General features: G+C 41.2%; 1 protein-coding gene across 3 annotated transcripts in view; it reads left to right on the top strand.

Moving 5' to 3' along the window:
- Positions 1-13,351: 13,351 nt before the first annotated feature.
- PELI1 (pellino E3 ubiquitin protein ligase 1) overlaps positions 13,352-16,833 on the top strand; it is a 49,695-nt gene continuing 46,213 nt past the window's right edge. For 2 of the 3 annotated variants that reach the window (XM_036435508.1, XM_036435504.1), the window contains exon 1: positions 13,352-13,488. The gene's annotated coding sequence lies outside the window, so the exon portion shown is untranslated. Of the gene's footprint in view, positions 13,489-15,015; positions 15,087-16,833 lie in introns of all 3 variants that reach the window. The other variant, XM_045580809.1, reaches the window with a different exon arrangement.

Genomic DNA, 16,833 nt, shown 5'->3' with positions numbered 1-16,833 from the left:
CGTTAGAGGCTGGAAATTTGAAAGCTTTCCCAGGGAGTCGATGAGAGCTCGGGGAGGGGGCAATTTCTGGCAAGAGCAGAACATCCCAGACTGTATTTGGCATTTGTTCAATAATTGCAACATAGCAGGCATGTTTTCAAGGAGGAAGGTGAGAGGCAACAGCAACTGCCAGCTAAAGACCATTCCCGTGCTTAGATCTGACTGTAATTTAACACTCCACAGGATCACTAATCAGAACCTTTGTTACCTCTCGGAACCTTACATTGGGACATGTCTTTAAAGTAATTTGACCTGTTCTAATTTTATTATTACACTAGAGGCCCGGTGCATGAAATTTATGTAAGAGCAGGTCTTCCTTTCCCCAGCTTCTGGCATGGGCTTCCCTCTGGCGCCTGGGACCCATGCTTCCCTCGAAGCCCTGGCTTCATCTGGAAGGTTGTCTAGTCTGATTAGCATATGACGCTTTCATTATTATTACATGTCACCTAGTTATCGGCAACCCATAGCCCACTCTACTCCTCCATTTGAGTTATCTGCAGTAATTTGTAATTGGAGAGTCAAAGATAAGGGTAGATAGCTATGACTGAGCAGGGAATAGCAACAAATAGTTTTGGATAGCAAAATAATCTCATAAGTAGTATTATATGGTTCTAATTGAACAATAAAATTTAGAAATTGAATAAACAAAAGTTCAAACTGACCCTGAAATTATGGAAGGACTTATTTTCTTATTTTATATCAATTCAACTACTTTAAGTGAACAGAACAAGGGTTTTACTGAATTCCTTTTTATTCTTAAGAATCAGTAAAGCTACTTCAGAGTGACAGAGTTTTCTTGAATGCTTGTCTTCTGGAAGATAAGAATTACTTCCCACAGTTTTCCTAAATAAGGTTAAGTCTGGACAGTCAGACAATAGAGGGTAGGTATCTATGATAGTAATGGGCTTTGTTCAGCACCTTTTTGTCCTCTATATCAAGGGATATTTTTTAACTTCCTAGATCTAATCTTTGGAATTCTTAAATCCAGAGGGAAACCAGTGAGTGCAAGCAAGATGTCCAATAAACAAAAAGAAACCCAGGCTAGCAACCCATGGTTTAGGACATGTTATTATGAGAATACCTTTGGAGAGAGAAGTATAGAAGCGTTTATAGGAGTCCTGCCTGAGATTGGGAAGGAGGCTGGAGTCTCTCAGCATCGGGATACAAGGGTTGTGGTGAAGGGTCCCAAGATAACACTAGAATGTCTCTGTGACTTGACTCCAGGAAATATCTGAGGCTGGATATCTGACCTAGAAAGAAAACTTAAGGATGAGTCTGAAGCAAAAGTCCCATAGTATCTTTTCTATTGTTGCCTCCCAGAGAATAATACTAGGGGTTGGAGGTGGGAAAGGTACTTGCCATGCTAATATTTGGAGTATAGTTCTTTATCTTATGTGTTTCCAGTAGTATTCCTCACCCTGTTCTTGACTCCAGCATTTGCTTAGTAATAAAGCAAAATGTATGACTATAATTTATAGAGGTCTTAACGGGCATCAAATCTATGTCAATATGTAAATCATGGGCATTCAGTTTTCTTACTTTTTCTTTTGGCTCTTTATTTATTTATTTTTTTTAATTTTTATTGTTGAAAGTATTACATATGTTCCTTTTTTCTCCATTGACCCATACTAGCCTGCCTCCCAGCTCCTGACTTTCACCACCCTATTTTCTGTGTCCATAGGTTATACATGTATGTATACAAGTTCTTTGTTGATGTCTTCCCACCCACCCATCCACTCCTGCCTTCCCTCTGAGATTCCACAATTTGTCCCATTCTTCTATGTCACTGGTTCTATTTTGCTTTTCAGTTTATTTTGTTCATTAGAGTCCACATATGAGTGAGATCATGTGACGCATGTCTTTCTTTGAATGTTTCGTTGTTGTTTTTCCCACTTAGCATATACTCCCTAGATCCTTTCATGCTGTCTCAAATGACAAGCCATCTTATTTCTTACACTAATTTGATATTGCTCAATTATTCAGACTCTTACATTGTTCTCTAAGACTCACACCCAGGTTGAGACAATTCTTTTTACCCATATTCTGGAGTTAATTGGTCTAATCTTATTAGAGATTCCCATACATACACCCTCAAGTCAGGATTGTTTTCCTTTTCAGTGGCGAGGCAAAGTCTGTTCTGTGTGTTTGCACCACACCTCTGTTTCTCAGCTCTCAGGCAAATTGGTTCTTCTAGTCACCAGACACCTTTATTAGGTAGTATGTCTCTCATTTTCCATTCTCTGGAATATCGTAAAACTGGATTCTTTGCCTTTTATTAAGGTACACAGCCCTCAATCTTCTCTTTCTTTTTAGTCATATTGTTAGTTCTCGTAGACACTTAAATGTACCCATGTTTCTAGACCTCATCAATTTTCACTTCCACATATCATATTGTTTTACCCCCTAGGAAGGGTTCTTTCTTAGTAAAAAGTTTAACATATCAAATACCCAATTTTCCTTACCTATAGCCTGAATATGTTCTCTCTGAACTCAATAACTTATGATTACCCCTAAGTCTATACATATTTGGAGGCAGAATACCACACCAAATCCAAGTTTCATGGGAATATAGTCCCATCAAGTGTGCTGAAAGTAGAAAGTTCATTCTTCTTTTTAGTTGCCCAATTTGTGTGGATTGGGAACAGATGAGAACCATGTTATATATATATACACACAGTTGATCCTTATTATTCATGGAGTACATATATGTGAATTTGCCTACTCACTAAAATGTATTTGTAACCCCTAAATCAATACTTGTACTTGCAGGTCATTCATGAATATGCACAGAAGAGCTGAGATTTGAGTCACCTGACTCATTCTTAGTGCTCTGCCTTCTTGTTTCAGCTCTCAGACTGTAAATAAGAGCCTTTTCGATGGTCCATTTAGTGCCATGTTTTTTGTGCAGTTTGTGGGTGATTTTATTGTTTAAAAGAGCCCATAAACATAATACTGAGGTGCCTCTAGTGTTCCGAAGTGCAAGAAAACTGTGATTTTTGCTTTACGGAGAAGTGTGTTTAGATAAGCTTCATTCAGGCATGAGTTATAGTGTTGTTTGTGAATGCAATGTTAATGAATCAACAATTTATGTTAAATAATGTGTCTTTATTTATTTATTATGAGAGAGAGAGAGAGAAACATCAATGCCAGAAAAAAAAAAAAACATGGATTGGTTGCCTCCTGAACATGCCCTTCCCTGGGAATCAAACCTACAGCCTGAATATATGCCCTAATTGGGAATCAAACCCACCACTTTCTGATGTATCAGATGATGCTCCAACCAACTGAGTTACACTGTCTAGGGTCTACATAAGGTGTCCTTAAATATATGTACACATGAAACAAGGTTATGTATTGATCAGTTAACTAAAATGTCATAACACAAATCACTATGAATCTTCTAATGGAAGTGCACAACACTGCCTTTGAAATGGTCTTGCCAAAACTGACCTTTAATCTGATTATGCTTCTAGACTTAACTACTAATTTACAGGAAATTCAAAGGAAAGGGGAATATGTGAAACATATGTGGATGCAATCAGCAAAATCCAGATCAGAAATTCTACTGAATGACCTCCCCCCCACCCCCCCGATTCCCTCTCCCCTCCCTCCACACATACACATACACGACTGGAAGCTTAAAAGAGAACTAAGCACTAACAATACCAAATGTTGGCAAGAATATGCAGCAATTCCATACCTTACTAGTGAGAATGTAAAATAGTAAAATTACTTTGGAAAAGTTTCTTATAAAGTTAAACCTCAACCTACTCTTTGACTAAGTAACACCATTCCTAGAAAGGTATCCAAAAGTAATGAAACATATGTACTAAAAGGTTCTTATATTAATGTTCACAGCAGCTTTATTCTCAATAACCAAAAACTTGCATTGACCCAATGTTCATCACAGGAAAACGAATAAACATATTTAATAGTGATAGCAATTATCAGAAGCAAACTAATCCAACAACATGGATGCATTTCACAGGCTTTATTCTGAGAAGCTTGATATGAGAGTATAAAATTGTGGAATAGGCACTAATCTAAGATAAAACAAAATAAAACAAAAAATCAAAGCAATGGTATCCTGTGAGTGGAAAGAGGCATAAGGCAACCATTTAGGAAGATGTAAATGTCCTTGTGATTATGGGGTTGTGGGTTATTGGTACATTCATTTGTGAAAATTGTACAGCTAAGCCCTGACTGGTTTGGCTCAGTGGATAGAGCATCAGCCTGCGGACTCAAGGGTCCCAGGTTTGATTCCAGTCGGGGGCATGTTCCTTGGTTGTGGGCACATGCTAATAGGGAATGTGCAGGAGGCAGCTGAACCTTGGTTGCAGGCACATAGCCAATGGGGAATGTGTAGGAGGCAGCTGATCGGTGTTTCTCTCTCATCAATGTTTCTGACTATCCCTCTCCTTTCCTCTCTGTAAAAAATCAATAAAATATATTTTTTAAAGTTGTACAGCTAAGATTTGTACATTTAAATATATGTACATTTTACCTCAAAATTTTTTTAAGCTGTTCTTTTTTTTTTTATAATATATTTTATTGATTTTGTACAGAGAGGAAGGGAGAGAGATAGAGAGTTAGAAACATCGATGAGAGAGAGTCTTCGATCAGCTGCCTCTTGCACACCCCCTACTAGGGATATGCCCTCAACCAAGGTACATGCCCTTGACCAAAATCGAACCCGGGTCCCTTCAGTCCCCAAGCCGACGCTCTATCCATTGAGCCAAACCGGTTTCGGCATTACCTCAAAAGACATTAAAGACAATGCAATGAAAATTGGGGAGTAGGTGGCAATATAGCTGATAAAGAATGGCAGACTGTTGATCATTGTGAAGTTGAATGTTTACTACAATATATTGTTCTGCTTACTTTGAAGTTTTTCATAATATATACTTATATTTTTTTTAAAGAGAGAGATTAAGAGACATAACAACCAATGGCATGTATATATTCCTTTTTGGATCCAAATTCATAAAAACTGTCTGGATATTGGAGGATATTAAGGAAATATTCAGGGTTTTTATTTTTACCTGTGATAATTATATTATAGCTATATTTTTGAAATAAAGATACCCACCTTTTAAGAGACACGTATGAAAATACAAATAAAATTATGTGGCATCTGAGATTTATTTTTAAATAGGCCAGTGGGTGTGGTAGGGTAGAGATAAAGCAAGATCTACCAGGAATTGAAAACTGTTGAAGCTGAATGATGAGTACATGGACTTGGTTCATTAGAAAGTTCTCTCTCCTTCTGTATATTTTGAAACTTTCTAAATTATAACAGATTTTTAAATAATGCATTTTGGAAACATACTCCCATAAATTGAAAAACTGCAGGCTGGCTAAGTCTAGTCACATGGATGGAACTGTATCTCTGGTGATGAGCAATGCTGATTTTATCTGAGAAGAGAGGCTGGGGGCAGGAACCTGGGCTGGTAACACTAGAAGGGGGCGTGTGGTGACTCAGGTGGAGAGGCTGGGAGCTTTGTACAGTGACACAGTGGGGTGGGGCTGTAAAGAAACTGATCTCTGAGAGGTAACTGTGGAGGCAGGACAAGCAGGAGAGGACAGATGAGTAAGGCAGGATGTGAAACTGCATGGGGGAATTAGGAGAAAATATTAAAGCAGGACCAGTTTGGGAGAGCTGGTTGTGAGCAATCAATCCTCAGAAAGGGAAAGCTCAAATATTAATAGAAATATTCTATTGGCAAAGTCGAAGATTTCTGTAGTCAGGTTTACCAAGAGATTTTTAAAAACTGAGGAGTTTAGCCCTAGATGGTTTGGCTTGGTGGATAGAGCGTCGGCCTGAGTGAAGGGTTCTGGGTTCAATTCTGGTCAAGGGCGCATGCGTGGGTTGGGGGCTGATCCCCAGTGCGATCAGATATATATCAGGAGTTTAGGGAGTAACTTGCTACTTTACTTACTAAAGTAACTCATATAACTAGAGATAACTAACTAGGAAAGATTGAGAGGATGAAGTAGTGAGAATTAAAATGGGAATTGTGTTGCTATCCAATAGGCATGAAATAAATGTTTAGGATTCATGCAATCACTAAATCCAAGAGTGTGGATAAGATCACCCAGGAAGAGTGTGTAGAGCAAACATGTCAAACATGTGGCCCGCTGGCCATGAGTTTGATATGCTTGTAGAGCACATGTGTCAAACACAAGGCCCGCGGGCCAAATCCGTCCCACCAGGCCTTGCAATGTGGCCCGCACCGCGCTGACATCACTGCACTCCGCTGCGTTTCCATCACAATGACAGTTTATGACTGTTCAGTAAACCATTCGGCCCGCGATTTAGGCTGAATTTTAGATTTTGGCCCCTTCTCTGATTGAGTTCGACACCCCTATTGTAGAGAAATGATGATGATACTAGCTAACATGTATCACATTATGAAGATCTTACTTGTGCTAAGCATCTCATTTAATCTTTACTACCACCGTTTAAATACTTGTGGTAGTAATCTTTATGTGTTAACTTCATTGGACCATGGGGCAGATATTTTTCAAACATTATTTTGGGTATGTCTGTGAGGATATTTTTTGCATGGATTTGAATTGGTGGGGTGAGTAAAACAGATTGTTCTTCCTAATAGGAGTGGGCCCCATCTAATCAATTGAAGGCCTATTTAAATAGAACAAAAAGGCTGACCCTCCTGCAAATAAGAATTTCCTTATGCCTCATTGCCTTGAGCTTGGAGATTGGCCTTTTCCTTCTTTTGGACACAAATTGACACATTGGCTCTTCCTGGATTTTAAGCCTGACAGCTTTCAAACTGCAACCACCCCATCCCCTCGCCTGTGTTTCCAGCTTGCTGACTGCATATCTTGGGACTTGCCAGCCTCCATAATCATGTGAGCCAATTCCTTAGAATACATCTTTTCCTTTTTTCTTTCTTCCTTTCTTTCATCTATATATACAATTTATTTATCTATTGCTTCTGTTGGTTCTTTTTCTCTAAACAACTCCAACTAATATAGTATTTATCCCCTTTAACAGTTGAAAGAACTGAGAGGCCTGAAATTACTCAACTACAAAATTGTGGCTCGACCCAGAATTCAAGTCCAATTTATCATACCTAGAGTTTGATCCACAAAGTTGCTTCTCCTCTAGTGTTTATTAATGAATAACTCTGATATATAATGCTCAGTTACACACTCAGGATCTCAAAATTATCCTTCCCTCTTCTTTTTCCCCTCACTTCTCACATCAACCAGCAAGCCCTGTTTCTTCTACCTATTAAACATCTTTAGTAACTATTCTCTTCTTTTCATTCTCCACAGCTACTTAGCTTGTCCATCATCTCTCACCTGAGTTATTGCATAGTCTCTTAACTGATCAATGTGTTCAAACCTAAATATGACTTATGTCACTCCTGTTTAGAATCTCCCGACAGTTCCTCATTTCCAAACTTTGGCACAGCAGGACATACAAGGACTTCTGTGATCTGCTTCCAATATATTCGTCAACCTCATCATTCCGGATCCACATCACACTCTGACCTGGCCATAATGAATTGTTTTAGGTCTCTGAATGAGCCCAGCTGTGTCACTCTTCATGTCTTTTCTCACAGTGCAAGCTCTAATGAAATGCCTGGTGCTCCTGGTGAGCCCCTACTCATTTTTCAGGATTCAGCTCAATCACCATCTTCTCTTTGAGATGTTTTCTGACTGTATACTCTTGTAAAATTGATTGTCCCCTTCTCTACATTCCTACTATCGATATTTCCTGAACATACTTCTAGAAAAGCATCTGTAAATTATATTGCACTTATCTATTCACTTGATTATAAGCTTCTTGAAGGCTGGGAACATGTCAAATTAATCTTTGTATCCAGAGCATGCACATAGTAGAGGCTCAATAAGCATTCAATGAAAGAATAAATGCACAAAATTTGAGATGCAAAAATATGTCATTTTTTCCATGAAAAAAATAAACAAATAGGGATGAAAACACAATCTTCCTTTCATGAGTCTTTTTACTTATCATATTATTTTTTTAAAGTTCCAAAATAATTGCTTATATACTTGTTGGTTGCACTAATATTCAGAATATATAGACTGCATTCTTTGGTACACAGGCATATTTCTTTAAAACATTAAAATCTTAACTAGCTTGTCTTTGACATTTTCCAAATATATCTAAAATGTCAGAGCCAGCATTTGGGGCCTACAAATCTTTTGAGTGAAAGCCCAGGCCTTGAAATTATGTGCCATTCACAGGTTTAAAATAAGAGCATGTTCCATGTTGACTGAGCTATTTGGAGACTTTGAGGCCATTAAAAGATAATTTTATTTTGTGGAGGAATGCTGGGAGGTAAGAGTTCTGAGAGACACCCACCTATTATCTGAATATTAAAATGAACACACACACACACACACACCCCTTTATTACTCTCAAATCTGGGAATCTCGAGAGTCTAATAGGCAGTTTAGAATTTTCCCAATTCCAAAAAGAAGTCTGCCTGAACTTTTAATAAAACAACAAAACAAGAAAACAACTTTTAGCACATATGAACTAATTATTTGTCAGTATAAGATGTGAGAAATTTTTACTGAAACGAAAAGATATATTTATTTGCAGCAGATGAAACATTTTCAATATAAGGAGAAAAATAAGTTTGCAGCAGTTTCTTCAAATTATAAGGTTGGTGTGTCCAATTTCTTCTGCGTCATTTACTAGCAAATTAGATGTATTGCATGATATTTTGAAGAAAATTGTCAATATTGTGATTTTTTCTTATTTTATATCCTGAGTACCTTTTTCATGTATGTTAAGAGGAGAGTCGAAACAGAGGTTTTATGTAGTCAGGTGGTGGAGGAAACTTGTTGCAATTTACTGAGCAGCTTCTCAAGATTAAAAACTTTTTATGATTTAAGAGAGAGTGAAAAAAAAAAAAAAAAAACTAACTTATTAGTCCCCCAGGATTCACATTCTCACATAAATGACCATACCAAATTTGAAAGTGTAGCTAAGTCCTGGATGGTTTGGCTCAGTGGATAGAGCACCAAAGGGTCCAGGTTCTATTCCAGTCAAGCACACGCTTGGGTTTCGGGCTTGGTCCAACGGGTAAGAGGCAGCCAACCAATGATTCCCTCTCATCATTGATGTGTCTATCTCTTCCTTCCTCTCGGAAATCAATAAAAATACATTTTTTTTTTTTAAAAGGGAGTGTAGCTAAGCAACAACATAGCTGCTTTGGGCAAGGAAGTAGAGGTGTTAAACGAGATATGAAGATAGAGCTGGGGGTAATTAGAGCCTTATTCATTTTTCTTATCTGAACAGTCCTGAATTCAAAACACTGCATCTTTTGAATATCTATGCAGAACTGTATGGTGGAGGTAAAATGTTAATTTCAAAAAGAGAGCCACAGCCCCTATGGCTGCTTGAAAGGCACAGAGAGAAAGAGAGAGGCAAGGGCTGATCAACAGCTGCCATGGAGGCTAAAGATCAGACCTTGCTTCTCTCTCTGGGCCTCTCTCTGGGCTTGATCTGCAGCCCCCCTCAGCAGTCAGTGCAGGGTCGCCACGCCTGCAGTGTTCTGGACTGCAGGACTGACTTCCAGTGTTCAGTCGTTACAGACACTGGCTCTTTATATATTTAGATGTCATATGTCATATATACATGCATATGCCATATATATATATATATATATATATATATATATATATATGTGTGTGTGTGTGTGTGTGTGTGTGTGTATTTGTTTGTATATGTATATATATGACATATGACTCTAATATATATATATATGCTACTCATGCCACTTCTCCACCTAAATGCCCAAACTCATCAAATTTCCTCTCAAAAACTGTTCAATCTCCTGTATTCCTTAACTGAATGAGTGGCAACACTAGCTCATAATCAGAAATGTGTTATCCTTCTTCCCTGTAGCAGATATTGTGGTCCTCATCCCTAACCCACTCTCACCCTCAAGTCTTCTTCTTTTGGATAATCACTTGAACTGTCATTGGGATATCCACACCTCCTCAACACTGCTTTGTGGAAAGCTCCTTTGGGTCTAGGAACAGGGCATATGTCTTCACCCTTGGACAATTAGCTTCATACCGTGCCCTGGCCACCATTTTTAGGTTATGGAGACACGAGAATCAATTCTTGAGGCTACTGGGAAAGTTATTTTCTCTTCTTTCTAAGAAAGTTTCAAAAAATGACTCTGTTCTTTTCTCTTCTTGGATCTACTGGCAAAACTTGCAGCCACAGGAATTGTTGGCAACTGTCATTTGACCATAAAGTTGATACTAAGGGAGGGAAAGCAATAAAACAAGTAAGAAATGTGTCCTAAATGACACCACTGAGCTGATGAATTATTCAGCCCTAAAGCTCATCTTTTCTCAAGACTTTTTATCTTGATAGGTCAATACTGGTTTATTGGTTAAACCACTTAGAGTTGGGTGGTTGTTTTATTTTGTTTTTGCTGTTGGCAACCAAAAGCAGCATAATAGATAACTTTCCTTCACTCTTTATCTCTAAACACTAGCAGTTACTCATTAGTTTCTATTAATTCTATCCCTCAAATAGTGTTTGATTACCCCAGTTCTGTCTCCTGCCAGTATCTTTCTTTAAATGTATAAGATGCATATCTTATCAAAATTTCATCTGTTCACAATCCCGGCAGAGTTTTCCATTGCTTCCAGAAAAGAGTACACATTCCCCAGCATGCTGTACTAGATTCTTCATGAACTAAGCTGTCTTCTTTACTTTTTCTGTGTCTCCTTTTGCCACTCTTCCCAACTTCATTCTACCACCAGCATTGCTGAACTCTTTGCTGAATCAAAATACTCTTCGGTCTCGTGACTCTAGCACTTTGCTCTTGCTGCTCTCCACAACCCCCTCAATGCTCTCAATCACTTCTCTCTTCCCCCTCCTCTACCAAAATATACAAACTCCTAGTCATCCTCAAGTTCAAATGTTCTTTGAAGCAGCCCCCAACCTTGCCTGAGTTTGGGATAGCTGTGTATTAAAGCACCTGATGTACTTTCCTATTACACTAGAGGCCCAGTGCACGAAATTCATGCACGGGGAGGGGGGCGGGGAGAGGAGGTGTCCCTCAGCCCAGACTGCTCCCTCTTCAATCTGGGACCCCTCGAGGGATGTTCTTTAGGCCTGATCCTACCAGTAGGATCACAATCCAGGACTGCTGGCTCCCAACTGCTCACCTGTCTGCCTTCCTGATTGCCCCTAACTGCTTCTGCCTGCCAGTCTAATCACCCACTAACCACTCCCCTGCCAGTCTGATTGCCCCTAACTTCCCTCCCCTGCTGGCCTGGTCTCTCCCAACTGCCCTCCCCTGCAGGCCTGGTCCCTCACAACTGACCTCCCCTGCTGGTCATCTTGTGGTGGCTATCTTGTGTCCACATGAGGACAGCCATCTTGTGTGTTGGAGTGATGGTCAATTTGCATATTACATCACTAAGTCTGCTTAATTTAGCTGTCTCCTCCTCTGTACAGTAAGCACTTTGAAAACAAGGAGTGTTTTTGTTTTTTTTTACATTCTTATATCCCTGTTTTGGGTTCTAATATAGTTCCTAGGATATTCTCAATAAATATTTTTGAATGAGTAATTAAGTGGTCTGCAAACATAAAGATTTCTGATCTTGAGACTCTATTTACTAGTAAAAACCTTGCCCTGGCTGGTTTGGCTCAGTGGATAGAGCATCGCCCTGCAGACTGAAGGGTGCCGGCTTTGATACTGGTCAAGGGCACATGCCCAGGTTACACATTGGATGCCCGGTGGGGGGCATGCAGGAGGCAGCTGATCAATGATTCTCTCTCATCATTGATGTTTCTATCTCTCCCTTTCTCTTCTTCTTTGAAACCAATAAAACTATATTTAAAAATATAATGAAAATAAAAACCTTGGCTTTTCCTACTTTAAATGTGTTTCTGATATCTAAGCATTATTTTTTTTTTTCTTCCAGGGTCTGAGGTACTAGGTAGGCAGAGAAAGAAAACCAAAGAGCTTGAGACAAGTTGACTTTAGTCAGTCCTGTCCTGCCTTTCACCACCCTCCCCCACCATCTGTGGGTGTCGACTTAGCTGACCAGCCTGACAGCATACTCAGCCCTTGGTTCAGACTTCTCTCACTGCCAAATGAGTTTGCCAAAATATATATTATAGCAAACAATTTCCAACTTCCCACCTAGCTTCTCAATCTGCACTTTTTTGAAATTTGTATTTCTCAAAAATTGTAGCCCTTAAAATAATCTGGACTATGTCTGGACACCGATCAAGTAAAATACAGCCATCTTAACCCTGAACTTTACTTTTGCCTTAAAATTAGAGGTGACTACTTTAGTGAAAATAATTTCTGTGGGGGGGCGAACCTCTGATAGCGATGAGGTTCCTAACAGTTTTATAACCTAATTGTTAAGTTACTAGAAGGCGCTACATTTCTACAAGTTTTAAGATGTGTGTGTGTGTGTGTGTGTGTGTGTGTGTGTGTGTGTGTGTGTGTGAGGGGGAGAGGACGGGGGCGGGAGGGACTATGTGGGAGGGGGGATGGATTTGAGGCAGAGAGTTTTCACTTGAAGGAGAAAAAGAAAATGGGTATTTTGTGATTTAGGACTTGTGGAATAAAATTAAGCAGCAGGGCCGACCGAAATATGGGGAGGAGGAAATCAGATTTCACTTGGGCTCTTGTGAGTTGTGAGGCTAGGAGTTGGGGGTGGAGCGATGGAGGAAAGACTCACACAGGGCGGGCTCTCTTAACAGCACCATCATACAAGAAGGGCCTTGTTCAGTGAGCAGCAGCACTGAACACGTTCTCTTCCTTAGTGTGTCAGTGACCATAGGAACACTGGGGGCCGAACTTCCCCCAACCTCCCCTCCCCCTCACCCCAGCCCCGTCTCTACTCCCACCCCCAACCCCAGCATGCGCAGCGCCCGGCGAGCGGAAAGCATCCTCCACAATGTAGCCCTTCTTGCTTCTGCGGGAGAACTACAACTCCCAAGAGGCCTCGCGGCGCCCCGGCCCCGCCCCCCGCAGCGGCCGGGCCCCCGACCCCGCCCTCAGGCCCCGCCCTCCTCCTGGTCCCTCCCCTCCCTCCCTCAGAGAGGGTGTCAGTGACCCAGAGGCAGTGTGAGGCGGAGGGACCGTCGGGGGGCGCCGCCGCCGCCTCCGCCAGCAGCACCCGTCGCCCCGCGCGCTCGGGTTTGCGTCGAGTCCTCCGGGAGCGCCCCACGAGCGGCCCGGCGCCCGCCCCTGCTGCGTCCGCGGCACCTCAGCGTTCGGCTCGGCGGCCAACTTCCCGTCGCCCGGCTTGGCTTGGCTGGCTGGCTGGCTGGCGGGCGAGGAAGGCGGCGAAAACGCCGCGCTGTCTGCTCGCGCTCCCAGCGCCCGCACACTCCCCCCCCTTCCCCGCTCCGGCCCTCGGAGCGGCGCTGGCATCGCGGCCGCCGCCAACTGTCCGGTGAGTGGGCTCGGGCGCGCCGCCGCGGCGGGGCCGGCGAGGGATGCGGGCGAGGCGGGCGCGCAACTTCCCCGGCGGCGGCTTCTTCTCCGGGCGGCGGGCCAGCTCCCTCTCCCTCGCCTTCTGCGCGGCCCCGGCCGGCGGCGGGGAGCGGAGTTCGCGGCGCCCGCGCTGGAGGAGGAAGAGCCTTTGTCAGGAGCCGGCCCGGCCGCCCTCCCTCTCCGCCCGCCCCGGAGCGGGGCGCGCGGGGCCCAGTCCGCGCCCCGCGCCGGCCGCGTGCGGCGGGCGGGGAGCTGCGCGGGGGCTGGCGGGGAGGAGAGACAGGAAAAAAGGGGGGAAACAAAGGGGACGGTGGGCTTTTCTTTTGTTCCGGGCGGATCTCCCAACTTCTCTTTTCTTACATAACGCAGACTTCCAAGTTAGTCATGCTTTTTATTGTTGTGATGATTGTCATCCTCTCTTGCGCGTCTCTCTCTCTCTCTCTCTCTTTCGCCTTTCTTTTTCATCCCCGGGATCTCGGCGCATTTTAAAAACATTTCATTAAGGGCACTCCGGGGGGCCCCCCAATGAAACAAGTTTTAGGACGCCCGTGCCTGTCTGTAAGCGGGTAAACTGAGGCCCGGACAGCACGCTAATGGATGGGTATACGCTTGGTTTCCACCCCGCGCCTGGTGTCCTGAGGACCTGAGAGCGTTTATTGAGCTGGGACTCGTCCCTCGATGCCCCGTGGAAAAGTTACACATGCTCATTTCACTTACAGGTTAAGCTGAAGTCCGAAAGAAGTCTGGGTAATTGTTAGGTAGTTCAAACAATAACTCTTCTTCTTACCGAGCGTTTGAACCTTAGAACCTCAAAGGACTCTTTCAAAAGGCCCAGAGTGGGGGGGAAACACAGTAAATCATGAACTCATTCCAACCATCTACTTTTGTTTTTTTGTACAGGCCAGTCTCTTCCAGGCAAAGAGCAAGGATCAAGGGAGTGGGAGGGCAGAGATTTTTTTTAAATGCAGGTTTGACAAAACTGAATCCCTACACACAAGGACGTGTGTCTTGGTTTTTTTTAACATCACCCAGCAACCATCCAGCAGTAGATCAACAAATTATTAAATGAGGGTTTTATCCGTAGGTGCATGTTGAGCTAAGGACTGAAGCTTTAAGTGCATGAGAAGGTTCTCTATGCCGGTGGAAAGGCTGTGCAGTTACTCTACAGAACGTTATTTTGTTAGCAGCTGATCTTTTGTTTCAGAGCTGGCTTTGTCTGTTTCTACACTGAATATGTATTTTGTGATCGAGGAGAAACGTAATTATCTTCTAAAATTATTCATTTGCATAGTGATGTGAATTAAACATTTTTAAATTGGGGAAGAGATTTCGTTTCTACCATTTTGTATTGGTTTATGATTTTTTTTTATAACTAATAGAGAAAATATTTTCTCAGAGTGATCAGATTTACATCTCTCAAAAACCTTGTCCTTATTGTGCAAATGCAACGTAAGAATTCCTTATGTTTTTTTATTCATGCGAACAGCCTCTTCTGGAGGAAAATACTAAACTCTGAGGACAAGTTATGTATTTTTGGTAGTTGAGCCAAATTAGAAGGTACCAAAAATTGAAATGAAGCATCTTTTCTACTAGTTATTTCCTGAGGTGAATGATGATTATCAGAACTGTAGTAATGGTGTGTGCTTTGACTTATCCTAAATTACCTAGTTGCCCCCAGATTTTAGATTCTGTGTTTCCATCAGAAAAGGAAAGTGAGACATTTGTTATTTTTATAGTTTTCCCCAACCACCTAACCAATTCCCTTTCTGTAGTATGTTAAAAGAGAACTTGAGTTTAAAACAAACGATCGGAAAATAGAACAGTTAAATGTATGGAAAGTTGCATGTAGTGGCGTGGTTATAATGTCATCTAATAAATATATAACTTTTAAAGTGAAAACTCTCACCTAGGTTTTTATTACTGTTATAGAAGTGCTGCAATGTAATAATAGTATTTGAGTTGGGGAAAAAGTGAGCTGGAACTTGTGTCTTAGTGGCAGATATGGGGTGGGGGTGGGGGGATGAAATCTTTGCTCTCCTTAAAATTGTCATTTCAGTGATCTTACAGTTGGTTGTGTTGCACTTTTTCTGTAGCACTTATAAACCAAACTTCCCCAGAGGCATTGAACTTTAAGGAAGCTACTAACATAATGCCTTTGCTCAATTACTAGGGTCCATGTGCAGAAATGAGTGTTGACCGGTGAAGGCTAGCTTTGAAGGTTTACTGGTTTCTTTGGGACCCCTTAAAAGAAATGACTGAAAAGTACAGGGCAGGGACCTGAGTCTCTAGTTCTGCTGAATGGTAAAGGAAAAGAAGTCCCAGTATGTTTCCATTTGACTTTGTTTCAGCTTCCTTTCAGGTTTTCAAAACGTCCCTTGTCCATTAAAGGTTCTGTCGTTTCAGAATGTACCTTGTCCGATAGGTTATATGATGAGGACTAGAGTAATCCTAGTCTGTGAACGACTCTTTTCAGATAGAAGCATCTGTAGCTGATAAAGATTTTAAGCCAAAAGACTTAGAACTGAAAACTATCTTTCTAACCTTCTCATATATATCCACATCTTACATGGTGCATAAGTATGAACCTAATCTAGTATTTTTTAAATCAGAAATGCTCATGTGGATTATCAAACATTTTAACTATATATTAAAATTTCATTATGACAAGTATATGGCAGCACTGAGATGGTTCTAGGAGTTTCTTTGGGGAAAAAATCATGTTATTCCAAAAGTTACATTAATGTCTTTTAATTGAGGAGAATAAAACAAATTTAAGAGCTAGCTAGTGGAAAGAAAGGAGAAAATCAACAAATGGAGGAAACCTGATGAAGATGTTTTAAAGAGTACAATATGAAAGAGTCCTGGCAACATTATATAAAATTCTAGCTAAAGTCTATAAACAGTAAATTCCACTCAGCACTTTCTGTTTATGGATTTCTAGCCATCTTTTTCAGATTTGCTCTAAATAGATCACACAGAAAAAGATAATAAAAGTCATTCTTTCCAGGGATTTGGGGTTGTTGGAGTTTTTTTGTTTTTGTTTTTGTTTTTTACACATGTGGTAGTGGCCACTTACTGTTGTTTTTCTTTGAACTTGACCTTTGCCAGAGAAAAATTTCCCCAGATTAATGCGTGGGAACCTCAAAACAAAAAATATTGGTGGTCACGGAAAGAACTAGATATAATTTCAGGTTATATCATTAGCTTTTTTAATGTTATCTTGAAAGATCACTCTCAATATTTCTCACCAAAAGTTAAAAATAATTGCCTAACATATTACACGCAGTAGGTCCTTCATAGCTTT

Source organism: Pipistrellus kuhlii, unplaced genomic scaffold (genome assembly GCF_014108245.1).
Source record: "Pipistrellus kuhlii isolate mPipKuh1 unplaced genomic scaffold, mPipKuh1.p scaffold_m20_p_13, whole genome shotgun sequence".
Lineage (NCBI taxonomy): Eukaryota > Metazoa > Chordata > Mammalia > Chiroptera > Vespertilionidae > Pipistrellus > Pipistrellus kuhlii.
Note: the sequence above shows the minus strand (reverse complement) of the source record. Positions and strands in the feature narration are given on the sequence as shown.